The following is a 19,138-nucleotide window of genomic DNA, read 5'->3' as shown; positions in this document are numbered from 1 at the left end:
AAAATTGCAAAGGAGAAACAAATATGTGCCTCTAGACATAATAAGCATTTATTAAAAGCAATATTATCATTATCCATAGCTAGAAAAATTAGACCCCAAAAATAAAGTAAAAATACATTTGAAGAAAGTACTATCACTTTAAGAGAGTCCTAAAAAAGCGTTATAATGAAATACAGCCTAAATAAAAAAGAAAACTAAAAAACTTGGGACCTCTACACCTCAGAAGAGCTGAGATGCCTACCGCAATTCCAGGAGACTCGAGGAGCCAATAACATGCGACTGCACAAGCCGAAAACAGACTGCTGATGAGTACAGAGACGCCAATCTGCTCCGTATATCGAAAACACAGGAGTCACATGATCGGCCTATCCGGAAATGCGCAGAAAAGAGAAAAAAGCGTGCAATCCGAAAAAAGATACATAGCAACAGCCATTACTAACACAAACAGTGCAAACCATTGCCGTCGTAAATAGGACTGCTCCTAATAAAACATTTAACACCAAGTGAAAAATAAAAACAGCCACAGAGAAATATTCCCCATTTAAGGGAAAATTAACCCCTGGGCCCCACATAGTGCCTTGTCAGGGTATCTGTGAATGTTATTAAATAATATATAATATACACACACACATACACACACACACACACACACATATATATATATTTATATCTACGCCGCTTCCTTAACCTCTTCGCCACCTCTAAGGTGGCGAAATTCAATCTCCGTGGTCGAGTCCGACCGAGGAGATTGACAGCTCCTGCCCGCGTGTGACTGGCTGTGCGCGGGCAGGGGGCGGGATTGCACGTGAGCGCAAAATTGGGCTTGTGTGCAATGTAGATTATCTGCAGGTAATTTACCCCGCCACAGGCGAGCTGAGGTGTACAGGGGCGCGTATACGTGCCCCTGTACGCCTCAGCTTTGATAAATCTAGCCCTAAGTGTCACCTAGGTGTTAAATTGCCCATTGCCGTGTTGAATCCACAAATTCTAGACCTTACGTCTAGATGAAAGAAAAAAAAAAAAAAAGCTAAACAAACACGTTACATTGTAGCTGTTTAAATTCATTTTTGAAATACAACTGGGATAATTTTAAATACTGTATAAAAATGTATAATTCTCAAACATTAAATATATGCCTCAGACTTTATTAAAGGTCTATATATGGATCTGTGGAAATGCAATTCAGATTGTAATAGATTAAATAACAATTGTAATAATCCCATTTTGAAATATATAACATAGTTTTGTTTTTCTATCTTCCAGATGGGGCTAATAGATGCTGATACAGGATTCCCTGCATGGGGTAACCTAAGTCATACCATATGGTTATGAAACTTTAAATACATCTCTTAAAATATAATAAGATGAATGTATAGGAATTACTTTGATGTGATATGACTATAATACTCATGTGTTTGATTTTAAATTGTACATTTTCAATTGTGCTAAATGGGATGTATGGACTAACCAGAGAAGTTTATTAATACTAGGAATTATAATGTGTTTAATGTAAACAATAAAGGGAGATATTTGGATTGTAGCAATAATTAATGGTGAGACTGTATTTGCGGTTGTCTGCTGCCCCCGAAGGCCTAAATCCAATATTACAGCCAAAAGGCATTTGGCTGTTGAAAATGAAATTTCCCAGTAGCCAATCAGAGAAAAGAGCATACCCAAATCTATTGAATGATTAAGTAATAAGGAGTCTTGTCTCAGACAAAAACTCCCTGCACAGAGAGAGAGGGGACCTTGGTGGAAATATTTTTGGTTATTAACTACTTTTGCAATCCTGCTTGCTGCGATCTTTGCTTATAGAAGGATTAGTGTGCAAACACAATTTTCTGTAAGACAAATACGTTGGGACACCCTTTGTGGATAAGAGACTATCAAGATTAATTCTCTTACAAAGTGCATAATTCCTCTAAGAATATAACGATAGACATATTTGGATATTAACTGAATTCTCAAACTGGTGACCTGGTAAAGTATCAAGAAATACATTCATTGTTGCTGCAGTCTAATTGAAGCTGAAAAAATACTAATTGTACTTGTTTAAATTTAAGTTTGTGTTTCATAGTCCTGTGTAGTCTTAACTAGTCATTATTGATAAATAATTTATTTACTAGACAGGGTTTTATACTCCAGATTTATAAGTCAGTTATTATAGTGAACTCTTTCAGAACTGTACATAAACTGGTTATTGTGATTATATCCCTGGTAGTTATTAATTAAGCATAGTAAGTTTGTAATCCATATTGAGCATTGAACTAGAGTTATTGGTTAATAACAGAAGATTCTGGTATTTCATTCTGGTGATGTAATGCAATTCAATTCTGAATAAGGTTAATTCTAAAGGTACATTTGGTTTGCTTTGTTAAGAATATTGTAACAGTTTAAACTTGTATAGTTTGATTCATATCTGGTTTTCTAGAAATATAATTCAATTTGTTTATAAATTTAACTAATATAAAGAATTTAGGAATTTACATCAATTTTAATTGTTTTGTATATGCATTTTATTGGGGGTTTGTTTAAAGAATAATTATTAAATATATTGTATTATAACCCGGCCATATACTGACAGCCTGCACACTGCCTAATGAATCCTATTTAAAGGATTACTATACCCCTTTATTTAAAACTGCAGAATAAAAATAAATGCATCCTTTAAAGTGCAAAGTCTCCAATACCTAGAAGACAAAAAGCACTTACCTGCAGTCTAGCTGTTCGGCAGGAAGACAACTCACAATGCGTGAAAGGACACATACTCCTTACAGAAACCTGTAGAAAAAAAGAAAGAACAGAGTAACCAACTCTGGCTTTCTATACCTAGGGAAGCAATATGTTAGGAAACAAAGTAAGCACAACCTTACAACTTCCTAACTGCTTAAAAGCCACCACTACTCTGCTACAGAGATTGACATGGACACAGCTAAACCCCAAATCCTTGCTTGCAGGGAAAAATATCCAAAAAAGGAAATTCATTTCTTCAGACACCAAACTTCACCTCCTCCATTGACAGAGGCAAAGAGAATGACTGGGGATTATGGGTAGAGGAGTGATACTTAACAGCTTTGCTGTGGTGCTCTTTGCCTCCTCCTGCTGGCCAGGAGTGGTATTCCCATTAGTAATTGATGACGTTGTGGACTCACCATATCTTAGGAAAGAAAAGCTGCTTTATGCTGATGTGCATGTACTCTTCTGATATATTTGTTTACAATGCAATACAGTACCATCAGCATTAAAGAGACATAAACCCCTATTTTTTTCAGGATTCAGATAGCATACAATTTTAAACAACTTTCCACTTTACTTCTATTATCTAATTTTCTTCTCTTTCTTGGTATCCTTTGTTGATAAGTATACCTAGGTAGGCTCAGGAGCTAGCTGTTGATTAGTGACTGCATCGATATACCTCTTATTGGCTAACCAATGGTTTCAGTTAGCTCCTAGTAGAGCACTAATGCTCCTTCAATAAAGGATACAAAGAGAATGACGCAACATTGATAAGAGAAGTACAATGGACAGTGGATGAAAAATGTATGCGCCCTTTCATGGTTCTACAAACTCATTCCCAAACCCAGTGCAATGATACCACATACCTTCGCAACCCTATTTTTATGCTTAGTCTGAAAATTTCTGAAGTAGTGTACAACAGGATAGCTGCAATTTTTGGTAAAGTGACTAAAATGTGTGTGTATTTTATTCCTTTATTCCTGATTGTAGTCAAACTTGATAAAGTGTTATAAAAGGTAATAAAACACACACACACACACACACTCTAATACAACGCACACACAGAAGTCGTGGTTTGAAGAACCCTGCTCTATCTGAATCATGGAAGAACAAATTTGGGTTTTATGTCTCTTTAAAAGTATTATATTTTCTACTACAAGAACTTGCAAAAGATGACATTACTTGCACACAAACTGAGATGGAATAGAGAAAACAAGACAATCTGCTTTTCTGATCCCTGGGGTGTTGTTTTCAGTACACCATTTCATCAGTTAAAGCTTGCAGCAGACATATCTACATTTAGAAATAAAACTGCAACATAACAAAATGTTTTGTCTGCCACCTAGTGGCATATTTGCCAATTACAAATAGTGGAATTATTAAAACATTAACTTTAAATAAAACAAAAACTGAGCATAATATAAGATGGCTGTTAACACTGCAAATATTTAGTTTAGCTCAAAAGAAAGTAGGAAAAAAAAGTTTAAAAAATTATACCATTAATTAGCTGTCAAAGAATCAAATGTGGTCCATACCTTAAAGGGACAGTTTACTCAAAAAATGTCTCCCCTTTATTATTTTTTCCCAGTGATCCACCTTACCTGCTGGAGTGTATTACATTGTTTACAGGTATTTCCATTAACCTTATATTGGCATTTGAATTAGTTTATTTAGCCTGTGGTATCCCCACCCATCCTGAAAGTTTTTGGCCACGAGGCCAAGCTGTATTAACACAGCCAGTGGAAGAAATTACACTCCCAGTGGGTTATAGAATAGATAAGGTAATAAAATTTTAATTTTCCATTGTTCTCTTTAAAGGAACATAAAGCACACATTTTGTCTTTCCTGATTTAGAAAGAGCATGCGATTCTAAACAACTTTCTAATTTACTTTTATTACCTAATGTGCTGCATTCACGTGATATCCTTTGCTGAAAATCATATCTAGATAGGCTCAGTAGCTGCTGATTGGTGGCTGCACATAGATGCCTCATGTGATTGGCTCACACATGTACATTGTTATTTCTTCAACAAAGGATATATAAAGACTGAAACAAATTACATAATAGAAGTACATTTGAATGTTGTTTAAAATTGTATTCTCTATCTGAATCATGAAAGAAAAAATTTGGGTTTAGTGTCCCTTTAAGTATTGGTGATTGGTTTATGGACAGATATAAGATAAAGAAGCAGGTATATGTACACAATGTGATAAAGTAATGAGATCTGATTATACCTACAAGTTCAACCCATTTTATTAGGTTGTGGCTTCAAAACACAAAATCAGCTAATTCATATACACAAATAAACCTTAAAAAAAGAAAATCTCATACATTTTATACTCTACAGCTGGTAAAAAAAAGTAATTGGAAACACATTAGGGAAAAACAAGTTTATAGTATACTGTCCCTTTAAGCATTTTATAACTCCCTCAGGTGTCCTGAAAAAATAATTTATTTTTAAATGCTGCTTGATGAAAACAAAAGCAGAATGCAAAATAGAACAGACTGGAACAAAAATAATACATTATACAGAACAAAATGAATCTCTCACTTGATCATAGAGGTTAAAAGCTTTCACAGCTCTCATGCAGAAGCGTATGCGGACGTGCACACACGCATTTAAAAGATTTGGCCATGATACTGTATGGGACTTTAAATTGGGAAGGTTTCCCCATCTAGCTGGTATCTTGCTAAGAAGGTTCATCCGAAGGAAAACCTCCCACAGGATGGACTTTTAAACAGCAACTTTGACTGATGGATTTCAGTACTGCAATATTCCACGGCAGGATGACACGGTTTCAAGACAATAAATCCGAGCTGGCCCCATGTTATTAATAGAGTATAACTATAATGAAACATCTTGTCCTTTTGCCTCTTGATTGTATTCAAGATTTGCATAATACAAATATTTTTGTACCTTAAATAGCAACTGATGTGGCTAACGGAATGGTTGTTTTTCCTGGTCAAGTCCAATTTTACAAGTGGTATCAGATGCCATTTTTACAAATAGATTATAGGGACATGAAAATCATTTTTATTTCATGATTCAGATAGAACATACTATTTTTATCAACTTTCCATTTTACTTCCATTATCTAATTGGCTTCATTCTCAATATACTTTGTTTAAAAACATACCTAGGTAGGCTCAGGAGCTGGGAGATAGCTGCTGATTAGTGGTTGCTCATTTATGTCTGTTGTCATTGGCTTACAGATGTTTTCAGCTAGCTACAAGTAGTGCATTGCTGCTCCTTCAATAAAAGATAGCAAGAAAATGAAGCAAAATTGATAATAGAAGTAAATTGCAAAGTCGTTTAAAATTGCATGCTGTATCTGAATCATGAAAGACAATTTTTGGGTTTCATAACACTTTAAGTCATTCCCTTGCTGAAAATATCTTGACCACCTTATGGAGGAAGACAGAGAGACTATGTTTCTAGACTCACCACTAAGGAATTTCTCATTTACATTGTACCCCAGAGATAAATGACAAATTTACCGTTCGCATAATGGTAGTTAGAAAATTCTGCTTTTTACGTCATTTAATATGGATACTATTTAGGGTTGCACCGATATCGATACTAGTATCGATGGCGATACAGAGAATTTGCACAAGTACTTGTACTTGTGCAAATGCTCCGATACTTAAAAGGGACACTCAATCAAAATTAAACTTTCATTATTCAGATAGAGTATGCAATTTTAAACAACTTTCTAATTTACTTCCATTAACAAAATGTGCAGTGTTTTTATATTTAAACTTTTTGAGTCACCAGCTCCTACTGAGCATGTGCAAGAATAAGTGTGTATGCATTTGTGATTGGCTGATGGCTGTCACATGGTACAGGGGGAGTGGAAAAAGACATAACTTAAAATTGTCAAAAAAAAAAAAAATCTACTACTCATCTGTGCTATTGCATTGTCTTGTTATCTTGCATTTGTTGATTATGCAAATCTACAGTGTTGACTGGTCCTTTAAACCAATACCTCCAGATCTTACCCATACACCATCTTGTAGCATTTTTCCAAACGGCATGTTTCCATTTAATTTTAAGCTGAAGCGGAGACTTAACTAAAAATTGTTTACTTCTCTTATGCCAATACAAATTGCTGCTATTTGTATTATTGTACGTCTGAGAGCAGTGCTCCAAAAGCTGCTACTATACAGCTGGAAGCTTACCTGGGAGATATCACTGTACCTTGTTCAGACAAACCCCTGAAGTACTAGGCAGTTAATAAAAATATCTATTTCTGCCCCATGCAGTAATGTGGAAAGTAAAAGATAGTTCAGCTTAGCGTCAAACGTCCTTACTGATAGCAAAACCAGACTTATAGCGGAACATGGTTCCGTTTCTAAAAAAAGAAACTTGCCACTAACTTTTAAAAAATGACTCTAATTGCTAGATTGCCTGTAATACTGCTAGTTCTCTGAGGAACATCCTTAGCTTATACAATTACAGGAAGAGTGTTCATAGGACAAATTAAGTTAATTCCTATGAACAATCATCCTACAATTATAGGACTAGATTTAGATTGCATTTGATTGGTAAGCTTTACCAATGCTCTGTTCACATTTTCATCTCCAAAGACCCATAGACCAAAGAGCTGTTCCCCATGATTTAACAGTGCACTGTTATATTTTTTCTTACTGTATTGCAATTTTGGTTGGTTGTGATTTTATATTTGTTATTTATTGTTTTATTAATATATTTTATTGTAATATTTTTTATTTATAAACATGTTTTGGCAAATGTCTTCAAGCTTACAACTTTGTGACAACAAGCAAATGAAACTGATTTCATAATGTCATTTGAGTTACAGTTCTTCATAATTATAAAGAAGCTATTTTAAATCATTAGTCTGTATTGCGCTTGGGAAACTGTCACTGTTGGTAATTGGTATCAGCGAGTATTTTAAGAAAAAAAAAAAAAAGTATTGGTACTTGTACTCTGTCTTAAAGAAAATGGTATTGGTAAAACCCTAATACTAAATAAATATTACTGTACTAGTAGTTTTTCTTTAATCTCCAGTGGTAAACTATTATAATTGTTTTTTCCAGGTGATGTCATCATATATTTACATACACTATATGTAGGCCTAGGAATATTTTTGTGAAAATAACTAACTTTACTCCACGTTTTTGTGTAAAATGGGAACTGGGTATGGCAGGATTCTGAAACTGAATAACGTAGGAGCCATGTCTTTTTGTAAAAGTAGACAAAAGAAAAAAAAAAGATATACTCAGCTCAAAAATATATAGTAAAATATAACATTTATTAGCAAATGCAGATTAAAAATGGAAAAGCAAAAAACAGCCAAACTGGTGGTGTCCAACGCTGCACAACTGGCTTACGCGTTTCGGCTTACCGCCATACTCATAGCCTGTAAAAGTAACTTAGATCCAGAAGGGCCTAAATATGTCTGTCTGAAAAAAACATGGATCTATGTGTCTCTTTCTACTTGGACACCGATGCAGCAGGATTGTGATGTCTTTATATGAGTTGCATCCGGTAGAGATAATAAACTGCAACAATAAATAAAAATATTTTACAGAGTTTGCATTTATTTGTACGAAAGCACTTTGATTAAGGAATGTTTGATATTATTCTGGATTCATGTCTAATTTACACAATGTGCTAGCGTAAACAGACTTGGTTTAGTAGGATGCAGGTCTGCTTATATGAAATAAGCACAGATCCCCATCTTATTGTCCCTGTCTACCCCTACCTTTCCCCATCCTAACCTGTCTATCCCTTTCTCCCCAATTCCAAACACACACAAAAAATAAAAAAATATAATAATAATATTTATAATAATAAAATATATATATATATATATATATATATATATATATATATATATATATATATATAGTACTCAGCATGTTCATTTTACAAGACTGATGTTAATCCAGCCAGGTAAGAGTCTAAGGCTAAGCAAGCTAAAAACACGTTTCTGCCCACCTGCAGTTCTTATGCTGCGTTTTATTCTTCAATTTCTATAGAATTATATTAAAGATTTGTTTGTGGTACAGCCATAAAGCATGGAGTTTTTACAAGAGTCTTCTTCTAGTTTTGTAATAGTGAACAAAAGGCAGGCTCCTAGCAGAATAAATGTTTAGTTGAAAGCTAAACCTAGGTAGGCTCTCTGGTGACATAGCTCACAGATTTTATCCCTGGCATATTCACATAGCTGGTTTTAAAATCCCTTCCCCCCCAGATACAACTTTCTCTGTCTGACCTAGGTGTTTAATTAAATACACTCCCATTAGCCTTGACTGGCATGTGATAGGCCAAACCCATTTGAATTGAGAATAAAATTGGGAAACACTTTCTCGCTCTCTCTCTTTTATCCTGCTCCTGCTGAAAAGATGAATGATGTTGGACACAGAGAATTTGGCTAAGTATTCCTGGGATATAAATTATGTGATTATTTTATTTAATTAGCAGTGATGCACAAATTAAGGTTGTTGCCCTGTAATAATTATTTAGACAGTTTTGCTGTAGAATAAAATATATATATATATATATATACACACATACACATATATATATATATATATATATATATATATATATATACACACACACACACATACATATATACAGGTAGCCCTCAGTTTACGCCGGGGTTAGGTTCCAGAAGGAATGGTTGTAAATTGAAACTGTTGTAAATTGAAACCTAGTTTATAATGTAAGTCAATGGGAAGTGAGGGAGTTAGGTTCCAGGCCCCTCTCAAAATTGTCATAAGTAACACCTAATACATTATTTTTAAAGCTTTGAAATGAAGACTTTAAATGGTAAACAGCATTATAAACCTAAAAATATACTGTAGGTATAATCACACAACAGACTGTATCATCAACAAACTAAGTTTAATGTAGAAAAACTTTTTTTTACTTGCATTTTTCTGCAGCTAAGGGAAGTGTGGCTGCTAGATCTTGTTCCTTTAAAAACGGCTCCATTGCTCAAGTCTGGTTATACACTGATTAGCCTGCCTGTGTTTAATCACACAACAGACTGTATCATCATCAAAAAGTTTAATGAACAAAAACGTTTTTTACTTGCCTTTTTCTGTAAACAGTTCTCTGCATTGAGTCTGCAGCTAAGGGAAATGGCTGCTAGATCTTGTTCCTTTGAAAGCTGATCCATTGATCATGTCTGGCTTGCTTTTCTTTGCATGTGTTTGCTGCAACACAAGCGGACAGCTCCACCTACTGGCTATTTTAATGTATGCATGTGCTATTGCTTTTAATAGCAGTCAATGGTTCTCAATAGCAAAAAAAGGGCGTTATTCTGAAATGGAGCAAATTGAACCGTCGTAAACCGAGGGCCACCTGTATCTGTAACTATATTCCTCTTATTAACATATTAATTCCTAATAAATTATTTGGAAACAATAGAGACCCTTTTACAGTGTTTATTTCACTTAACTTAATTGTAATGGCTTAGTGGGTTTTTACATAGAATTATATATTTAGTGGTTTAAATTTACATTATGGGTATGTAGGTAAATGAAGTCTTCATATGGAAACAGAGACTGGCTATCTTGTAGGTGTCTCTAACTATATTACCATTTTCCCACATCCGTCTTGATCTTACTAGAACGCCTGATGTAGCCCGCTTTAGATTGTTTAAGACAGAGATAGATTTATTTACTTCTACTAACAATTTTCTTCATTCTCTTGGTATTTGTTGAAAAGCAGGGATGTATGCTTAGGAGCCGGCAGCAGTTTTATCCATTTGCAAGAGCACTCGATGAAAGCTATTTGCTTTCATGTAGTGCTTCAGAAGCTACCTACAGTAGGTATCTCTTAAACATAGAATACAATGGGGAAAAGCAACGTTCAGAATAGAATTATATAGGAAACTTTATTTTTGTTTTAATCCTCTGTCTGAATCACAAAATAATATTTTTTTTTAGTATAAGATATCTGCAAACATGTTGCATAATCATATAATTACTGATACAAATAATTAGTAATAATCATAAAACACAAATATAGCCAATATGTTCATTTTTTGGAAAACTACTGCAGTAGTTGAATCCAGTGTTTTCTGGGACAGAATGATAAGTAATATTTGTTTTAACTACATGCAGTTTAAAACATTTCAATAACCTGGTGGTGATGAGGATCAAGTGCGTTTCATCTGAATGTAAAACAAACATCAAATTAGTCTTTAGAAGTCAAATAATTTTTGTTTCTGAGAAAAGAAATACATTATGTGTATGGCAGCATCCAGAGGCTATTGCCTAATAGAACATTGCATTCAGAAGGGTATAAATGCGTTTGTGTAGGAAAGACTAAAATTGGGGTGTGGTGTGGATCCAAAAGAATTCATGTGTCTGCAATACAGCAGGCTAAATCCAGATGTTCATTCAGCAGGTTATGAATGAGTTTTGTTTGAAAAACGGTGCCATTGATTTGGAGGAGTTTCTGTAACTTAAATCTGAATCTGGCAGGATCCACTTATTTTTCGGTTTAAAAAATTAGGCACGGCAGGATCTAGGTTTACCGTGCAACAGCCTTCAATCTATCAGATGAGTTTGTGTGAGAAAAAAAAAAAAAACACAACACCTCACCACCAACAATATGTATTCAATAGTATACAAGTTTGTGAAAATCAAGTATTGATCTGGCAATATCTGGTTTCTATGACAGACCACAGTTAAAGGGACAGTATACACCAATTTTCATATAAAACTGCATGTAACAGACACTACTATAAAGAATAAGATACAGATAATGATATAAAAATCCAGTATAAAACTGTTTAAAAACATACTTGGAAGCTCTCAGTTTAGCTCTGTTGAAAAGGTAGCTGGAAAGCCCAAGTGGAAAATAAGACATTCCCCCCTCCCCCTTGTTTTGCATATGAAAAGACGCTTTACACAAACAGGAGCAAGCTGGAGTAGGTATACGTCGCTATTCTCCAAAAACTTTGGGGCTTGGTTAGGATTTTGAAAATCAGAGCAATGTTATTTAAAAATAAGCAAAACTATACATTTTTAAAAAAAAAAAAAAAAAAAAAAAAAAAAAAAACACACACAAAACTTTATGGGCTATATAAATAGATCATCTACAAAACATGTATGCAAAGAAAAACAATGAGTGTATAATGTCCCTTTAACTACTGTCTTAATTGTTTTTTTCATGAATAGCTTGACTATTAATTAAAATGAAACTCATATGCATTGTATTGTATTCATAGAGACATTGCTCATGTGCAATAAATGTTGCCCAGACATCAAATTTGTTTTCAATAAATAAGATTGCCATTAATAAATGTATTTATACAAAAGTTGTTTATTACTTTGAGTGAATAAAAACTTACTCATCACTCTTTGCCTACACACCTATATATTTCCAAAGAACACTGAGCAGCACTCAAAGAAAAATCTCTGCAGCGGTACACAGCCCGCCCCACACTGAAAACACAGCTGTCTTCACGCTATTACAGCTGCATGCCAGGAGAGAAAAAAAAAAAAAAAAACAGCCTCAGGAAGAGGACATCACCGGTGCTCGCCCTACACATAGCGCTCCATCAACGCTAAAGAACAAAATATCCACAGAACAGAAGGCAGCACCCAGAAAAATCCAGCAGACTCTCACAAGGTTAACACACTTAATGTATAAATGTACATATAAATGTAATGAGTCTTGTCACTTATGCACACACCTGGAAGTATTGAGAGTCTCAGAATCCCCAGTATACAGACATGAGGGTGAAACACATGTAGGCAATGAGGAAACTCAGGTAAATTAACACAACTAGAAGCCATGCTAGAGTGCAAGTCTGTGTAAATTTGGATGAATATGTCTGTAGATGAACTATTATATTGTTACGGCTCCATTGTGATACTAGATTTCGGATTTTTCAAGTGTAGTGCTGCTGTTAGGATGGTGAGTATATTACAAGGTATGATGCACTGGAATGGTTATACACTTTATTTACTGCCTCTGTTTCTGCATGACATGCTAGTCAGTTGCAAACTTTTCAGATACAATTGTCTAGCTAATTCCTTAAAACAAACGGTATATTCTTGGGTTATTACTATTTTCATGCAGGGCCTATGTCCATATTGCAATTTATTGAATTGCTCTCAGATGCTGAAATCCTGAAACCATTTGAAGTGCACTGAGTATAAATATGTATTGATAGGTGTTCCTCTATAGATGTAGTCATAACTAATTGGTACTACTATATGATCATCTTACTTTACAATCTGCCTGCATCTTTACAGCGCAAGCCCACCTACACTGACACAGGAGCTAACATGGCTGTTGCACCACACCAACTCCGACCACCACCTAGGCCACATAATTTTCCTTTGAAGTAGTGGAACTTGCAAGTGGAGGGGCAGACAATAAGCAGGGGTGACCCCCTCCCTGAAGACAGAAGACCTAACTTCTGTCCTACTCTGCTGCACATCATCTGCAGTTGCAAGGAAGAATGATTTCAAGTAAGAAAACAAAATTAGAGGAAGCAGAATAAAGTGAGGGCAGACTGGGCTGAAGGGGGGGGAGGGAGTTTCCCCATGGTGGGATGATGGGTGATGCAGAGACACAGAATGCAATCCTGTGCAAAGCTCACAATGACACACAGGACTCTCTAAATAGTACTGCATATAGTCAATCATATGCCCAGAGTCGGTCTTCAGTTGCTGTGTTGCGCCTCTGCTTCTGTAACATTTTCCCCAGTATTTTAAGCAGCTGGGGATCCTGGTCTCTGGGGGCAGGGCCTGCTGTCTCAGTGCAGACCAAGAAGTTACTGCAACATTTAGAACTCACTGCTCTGCCCTCAGATCATTTTTTATAGAATGTTGGGACTATAACCTAGTTTAAGAAAAGGAATTCAAAGCTATTTTTTTTATAAACAGATGAGAGCACTAATTTATTAAAGGCTCTTTCTTTTATGTCTATACAATTTAACCAATATCTTGAATGGTAGCACCAGTGGAATAAGTCATATTTTGTAGTCTCCCTTGATGTAATATTTTTTAGTTAAAATGACAGTGCCATCACTAAGTTTTAAATTTCTGTGAAGTGACAGCCACTGGGGTAACCTGATAGCCACCAGGACTTTTGGTTCCTAAACTAAAAGAAGAGGGCTAAGAAAGGGATTTCTGGATCTATGTATTTAAAAAAAAAAAAAATTATGCTTACCAGATAAATTTATTTCCGGATATGGTCCACAGCTTGAGTAAATACTGTTGGGAATATCACTCCTGGCCAGCAGGAGGAGGCAAAGAGCACCAAGTATCATCATCATCAATTTGTATAGCGCCACCAAATTCCGTAGCGCTGGGTACAATGATAGGGGTATACAATGACAAGGATTTGTGATAAAATACAAAACTAAACAAATCTAGTACAGGAGGAAGAGGGTCCTGCTCCAGAGAGTTCATAGTCTACAGGTTAAGGGTGCAGAGATATAAGGTTGGGGTAGCTTGTCACATTGGTTGTAGTTGCAGCAGTGAGTCAGGCAGTTCATGTATTAGTTTGGTTAGGATGAGAAATGGTGGAGAGATGGTAAGCCTCTCTGAATAGGTGGGTTTTCAAGAAACCTCTGAAGCTATACAAGGTTGGAGACAGTCTTATGAAGCGGGGTAGAGAGTTACAGAGGACAGGAGCAGCACGTGCGAAGTCTTGGAGGCAGGAGTGGGACGTAGAGATAACAAGAGTGTAGAGACGTAGGTCACAGGTTGATGGAAGAGGACGGGATGGGGAATATTTCACGATGAGAGAGGAAATATAGTTGGGAGTAAGACTGTTGAGTGCTTTGTAAGTTAGGGTTAATACTTTAATATGTATTCTGGAGTGTATGGGGAGCCAGAGTAGAGACTGGCAGAGCGGAGCAGCTGATGTAGATCGGCGACTTAGGTGGATGAGTCTAGCAGAAACATTCATAACAGATTGGAGGGAGGAGAGGAAGTTTTGGAAGGCCATTTAGGAGTAGATTGCAATAATCAATTTGTGACAAAATGAGGGAATGAATAAGTATTTTTGTAGTTTTTTTGAGTAAGGAAGGGACAAATTCTGGAAATGTTGCGTAGGTGTGAACGCCAGGATTTGATAAGTGCTTGTATATGTGGGTTGAATGTGAGTTCTGAGTCTAGTGTGACCCCAAGACAACGGACCTGGGGTGAGGTGTTGAGAATAGAGAGTCTACAACCATCAGAGAAATGTCAGGTGTTGGATGTCTCGAAGTGGGAGGAAATAAGAAGCAGCTCAGTTTTGGACAGATTGAGTTGGAGGAAGTGTGAAGACATCCAAGAGTAAATTGCAGAGAGGCAGTTGGAAATCTGGTTAAGTAAAGGGGGAGAGATATCAGGAGAGGAAAGAGATCGATTTGGGTATCATCAGCATATAAGTGGTACTGGAAACCAAAGGAGGCTATAAGTTTCCCAAAGGAGGATGTATAGAGAGAAAAAAGCAAGGGGTCCAAGACAGAGCCTTGAGGTACTCCAACTGAGAGAGGCATAGGATCACAAGATATGTTGTTAAAGGAAACTGAAAATGAGCGGTTTAAGAGATATGAGGCAAACCAGGAGAGGACTGTGTCTCGGATGCCAAAACGAATGTAGTATTTTTAGGAGGAGAGGATGGTCGACTGTCACTCCCTTACCCACAACCCCCAATCATTCGACCGAAAGGAAATGGAGAAAAAGGAGTAACACAAGGTGTAAAGGTACCTGAGGTTATAGTCAAAAGAACAACCGTCTTAAAATAAAGGGTGGGCGGTGGACTCACCATATACGGAAAGAAATATATCAGGCAAGCATACATTTTGTTTTGTCTTTCTTAAGATATGGTGAGTCCACGGCTTGAGTAATTACTGTTGGGAACCAATACCAAAGCTAGAGGACACAAATAAATAGGGAGGGCCAAGACAGGTAATCCTAAACAGACGGCACCACCGCTTGAAGAACCTTTCTCCCAAAAGAAGCCTCAGCCAAAGCAAAAGTAAAAAGTATCAAATTTGTAAAATTTTGAAAAAGTATGTAGAGAAGACCAAGTTGCAGCCTTACAAATTTATTCCACAGAAGCTTCATTTTTGAAAGCTCAGGAAGAGGAAACCGCTCTTGTGGAATGAGCCGTAATTCTCTCAGGAGGCTGCTGTCCAGCAGTCTCATAAGCCAAACAAATTATACTTCAACACCAAAAAGAAAGAGTAGTAGCAGTAGCTTTCTGACCTTTACGTTTCCCAGAGAAACAGACAAAGAGTGCAGAGGACTGGCGAAAAGCCAGAGTCGCCTGTAAGTAGAATTTAAGAGCATTTTCAACATCCAAATTGTGTAACAAATGTTCTTTGGAAAAAGGAGGATTAGGACACAGAGAGGGAACAATTTCCCGATTGATATTTCTATTAGAAAGAACCTTAGGAAGAATACCAAACTTAGTACGAAGAACCGCCTTATCGCCATGAAAAATAAGATAAGGGGAAAATAACACTGCAGAGCTTTAATCCCATCTTGAATTTCAATCAAGGAAGTCTCTACTTGAAGAGAATCAGACAAGGCGTCAAACCAATAAGATGCCACACTAGCCACGGTGGTAATATACACCGCAGGTTGCCATTGGAGACCTTGATGAACATAAATCTTTTTCAAATAAGCCTCCAGCTTTTTGTCCATTGGATCCTTAAAAGAGCAGCTATCAATAGGAATAGTGGTTCCCTTAACCAGAGTGGAAAGGGTCTTTAATGGAGTCCTCAACAGGAAACAATTTTCTTAAAAATGGCAGACGGGGGAAAAAAAAAAAAAAAAAAAAAAAGGAAGGACACCCCTGGTTTCTCCCATTCCTGTGGGAATAATCTCCCTAGCACGGTCCGGCACAGGAAAAACCTGCAAAGTGGAAGGAAACTATTAAGTTTGTAAAAGTTGAGAGAAGACAGAAGCACCACATGGCCTAGTATGTATATAGTGTTGTAAACAGAGGTGCACAAAGTAATCAACTAACATGTGCGAGAGCACCCCTCTTGGTGCAAGTGTCACAGGCTGGAATCAAACAGTCACCCAACAGACTGGCCTCCCGCAAAACTCCAACAGCAGTAAGATAAAATCAAGTAAGTGATATCCAAGCGTCTAGTGAACCATTAAACGTAATGGTGGATAGATGAATAAAAGTTTGGCAGCAAGTGGTAAGATCAAAGCTTACTTTAATAAGCCGTTTTTTTATTGTTATTAAAATAAGCTTTGATCTTACCACTTGCTGCCAAACTTTTATTTATCCATCCACCATTACGTTTAATGATTCCCTAGACGCCTGGATATTACTCTTTGTGCACCTCTGTTTAAAACAGTATATACATACAAGGCCATGTGGTGCTTCTGTCTTCTCTCAACTTTTACAGATCACTGACTTTGGGATACTGATCTCAATCCCCTTACAGATAGCAGTCTGGGTCTGGACAGTTTGATTTGATTCGGTGGCCTTTGGAATTAACCCTACTCACTATATGGGACTTTCTTTGCCATTTTAATATAATAAATACATACATACACACAGTATCTCACAAAGGCGAGTACACCCCTCACATTTTTTTTTTAATATTTTATTATATCTTTTCATGCGACAACACTGAAGAAATTACACTTTGCTACAATGTAAAGTAGTGAGTGTACAGCCTGTATGACAGTGTAAATTTGCTGTCCCCTCAAAATAACACACAGCCATTAATGTCTAAACCGTTGGCAACAAAATTGAGTACACCCCTAAGTGGAAATGTCCAAATAAGCCATTTTCCCTCCCCAGTGTCATGTGACTCGTTAGTGTTACAAGGTCTCAGGTTTAAATGGGGAGCCGGTGTGTTAAATTTGGCGTTATCACTCTCACACTCTCTCATACTGGTCACTGGAAGTTAAACATGGCACCTCAAGGCAAAGAACTCTGAGAATCTGAAAAAAAGAATTGTTGCTTTACATAAAGATGGCCTAGGCTATAAGAAGATTGCCAAGATCCTGAAACTGAGCTGCAGCACGGTGGGCAAGACCATACAGCGGTTTCACAGGACAGGTTCCACTCAGAACAGTCCTCGCCATGGTCGACCAAATAGGTTGAGTGCACGTGCTCAGCGTCATATCCAGAGGTTGTCTTTGGGAAATAGATGTACGAGTGCTGCCAGCATTGCTGCAGAGGTTGAAGGGGTGGTGGGTCAGTCTGTCAGTGCTCAGACCATATGCCCCACACTGCATCAAATTGATCTGCATGGCTGTCGTCCGAGAAGGAAGCCTCTTCTAAAGATGATGCACAAGAAAGCCCGCAGACTAAGGACATGGATTACTGGAACCATGTCCTGTGGTCCGATGAGACCAAGATAAACTTATTTGGTTCAGATGGTGTCAAGCGTGTGTGGCGGCAACCAGGTGAGGAAAAGACAAGTGTGTCTTGCCTACAGTCAAGTATGGTGGTGGGAGTGACATGGTCTGGGCCTGCATGAGTGCTGTTGGCACTGGGGAGCTACAGATCATTGAGGGAACCATGAATGCCAACATGTACTGTGACATACCGAAGCAGAGCATGATCCCCTCTCTTCGGAGACTGGGCCGCAGGGCAGTATTCCAACATGATAACAACCCCAAACACACCTCCAAGACGACCACTGCCTTGCTAAAGAAGCTGAGGGTAAAGGTGATGGACTGGCCAAGCATGTCTGTAGACCTAAACCCTATTGAGCATCTGTGGGGCATCCTCAAACATAATGTGGGGGAGCGCAAGGTCTGTAACATCCACCAGCTCCGTGATGTCGTCATGGAGGAGTGGAAGAGGACTCCAGTGGCAATCTGTGAAGCTCTGGTGAACTCCATGCCCAAGAGCAAGAGTTATTTTGAGGGGACAGCAAATTTACACTGTTATACAGGCTGTGCACACACTACTTTACATTGTAGCAAAGTGTAATTTCTTCAGTGTTATCACATGAAAAGATATAAAATATTTACAAAAATGTGAGGGGTGTACTCACTTTTGTGAGAGAAATTTTTATATATATATATATATATATATATATATATATACACACACACATACATATATACACACACACACACACACACACATATACATTTTTGTAAATATCTCTATCCAAAAGGTTATTAACCAAGCCAGCTCATAGAGCAACCCGAATTATTATGTATGAAAAACTTGAGACCTCAAAAAGTAGTGTGTCACAGGGTGCATCGGAGGAATCATTCAGAAAGATAAATCTCATGCTAGAAAAAAAAAAAAAAAAAAACAGGATTCCTTAGCCAGCACTATCCATATCAGACTATAATATCTAACTAGATATTCCATATGTCAGGAGGTATCCAAATCACACCAAAAACAAAGATAAGGAATACATGATGTTATATACAAAAGTAAAAATTTATTAACTGCAAATATCTAAAACAAAAACAGAT

General features: G+C 36.9%; 1 protein-coding gene across 1 annotated transcript in view; it reads right to left on the bottom strand.

Moving 5' to 3' along the window:
- The window catches only part of CAAP1 (caspase activity and apoptosis inhibitor 1), a 56,751-nt gene that overhangs the window by 26,172 nt on the left and 11,441 nt on the right, over nucleotides 1-19,138 (bottom strand). The window lies entirely within an intron of this gene.

Source organism: Bombina bombina, chromosome 2, assembly GCF_027579735.1.
Source record: "Bombina bombina isolate aBomBom1 chromosome 2, aBomBom1.pri, whole genome shotgun sequence".
Lineage (NCBI taxonomy): Eukaryota > Metazoa > Chordata > Amphibia > Anura > Bombinatoridae > Bombina > Bombina bombina.
Note: the sequence above shows the minus strand (reverse complement) of the source record. Positions and strands in the feature narration are given on the sequence as shown.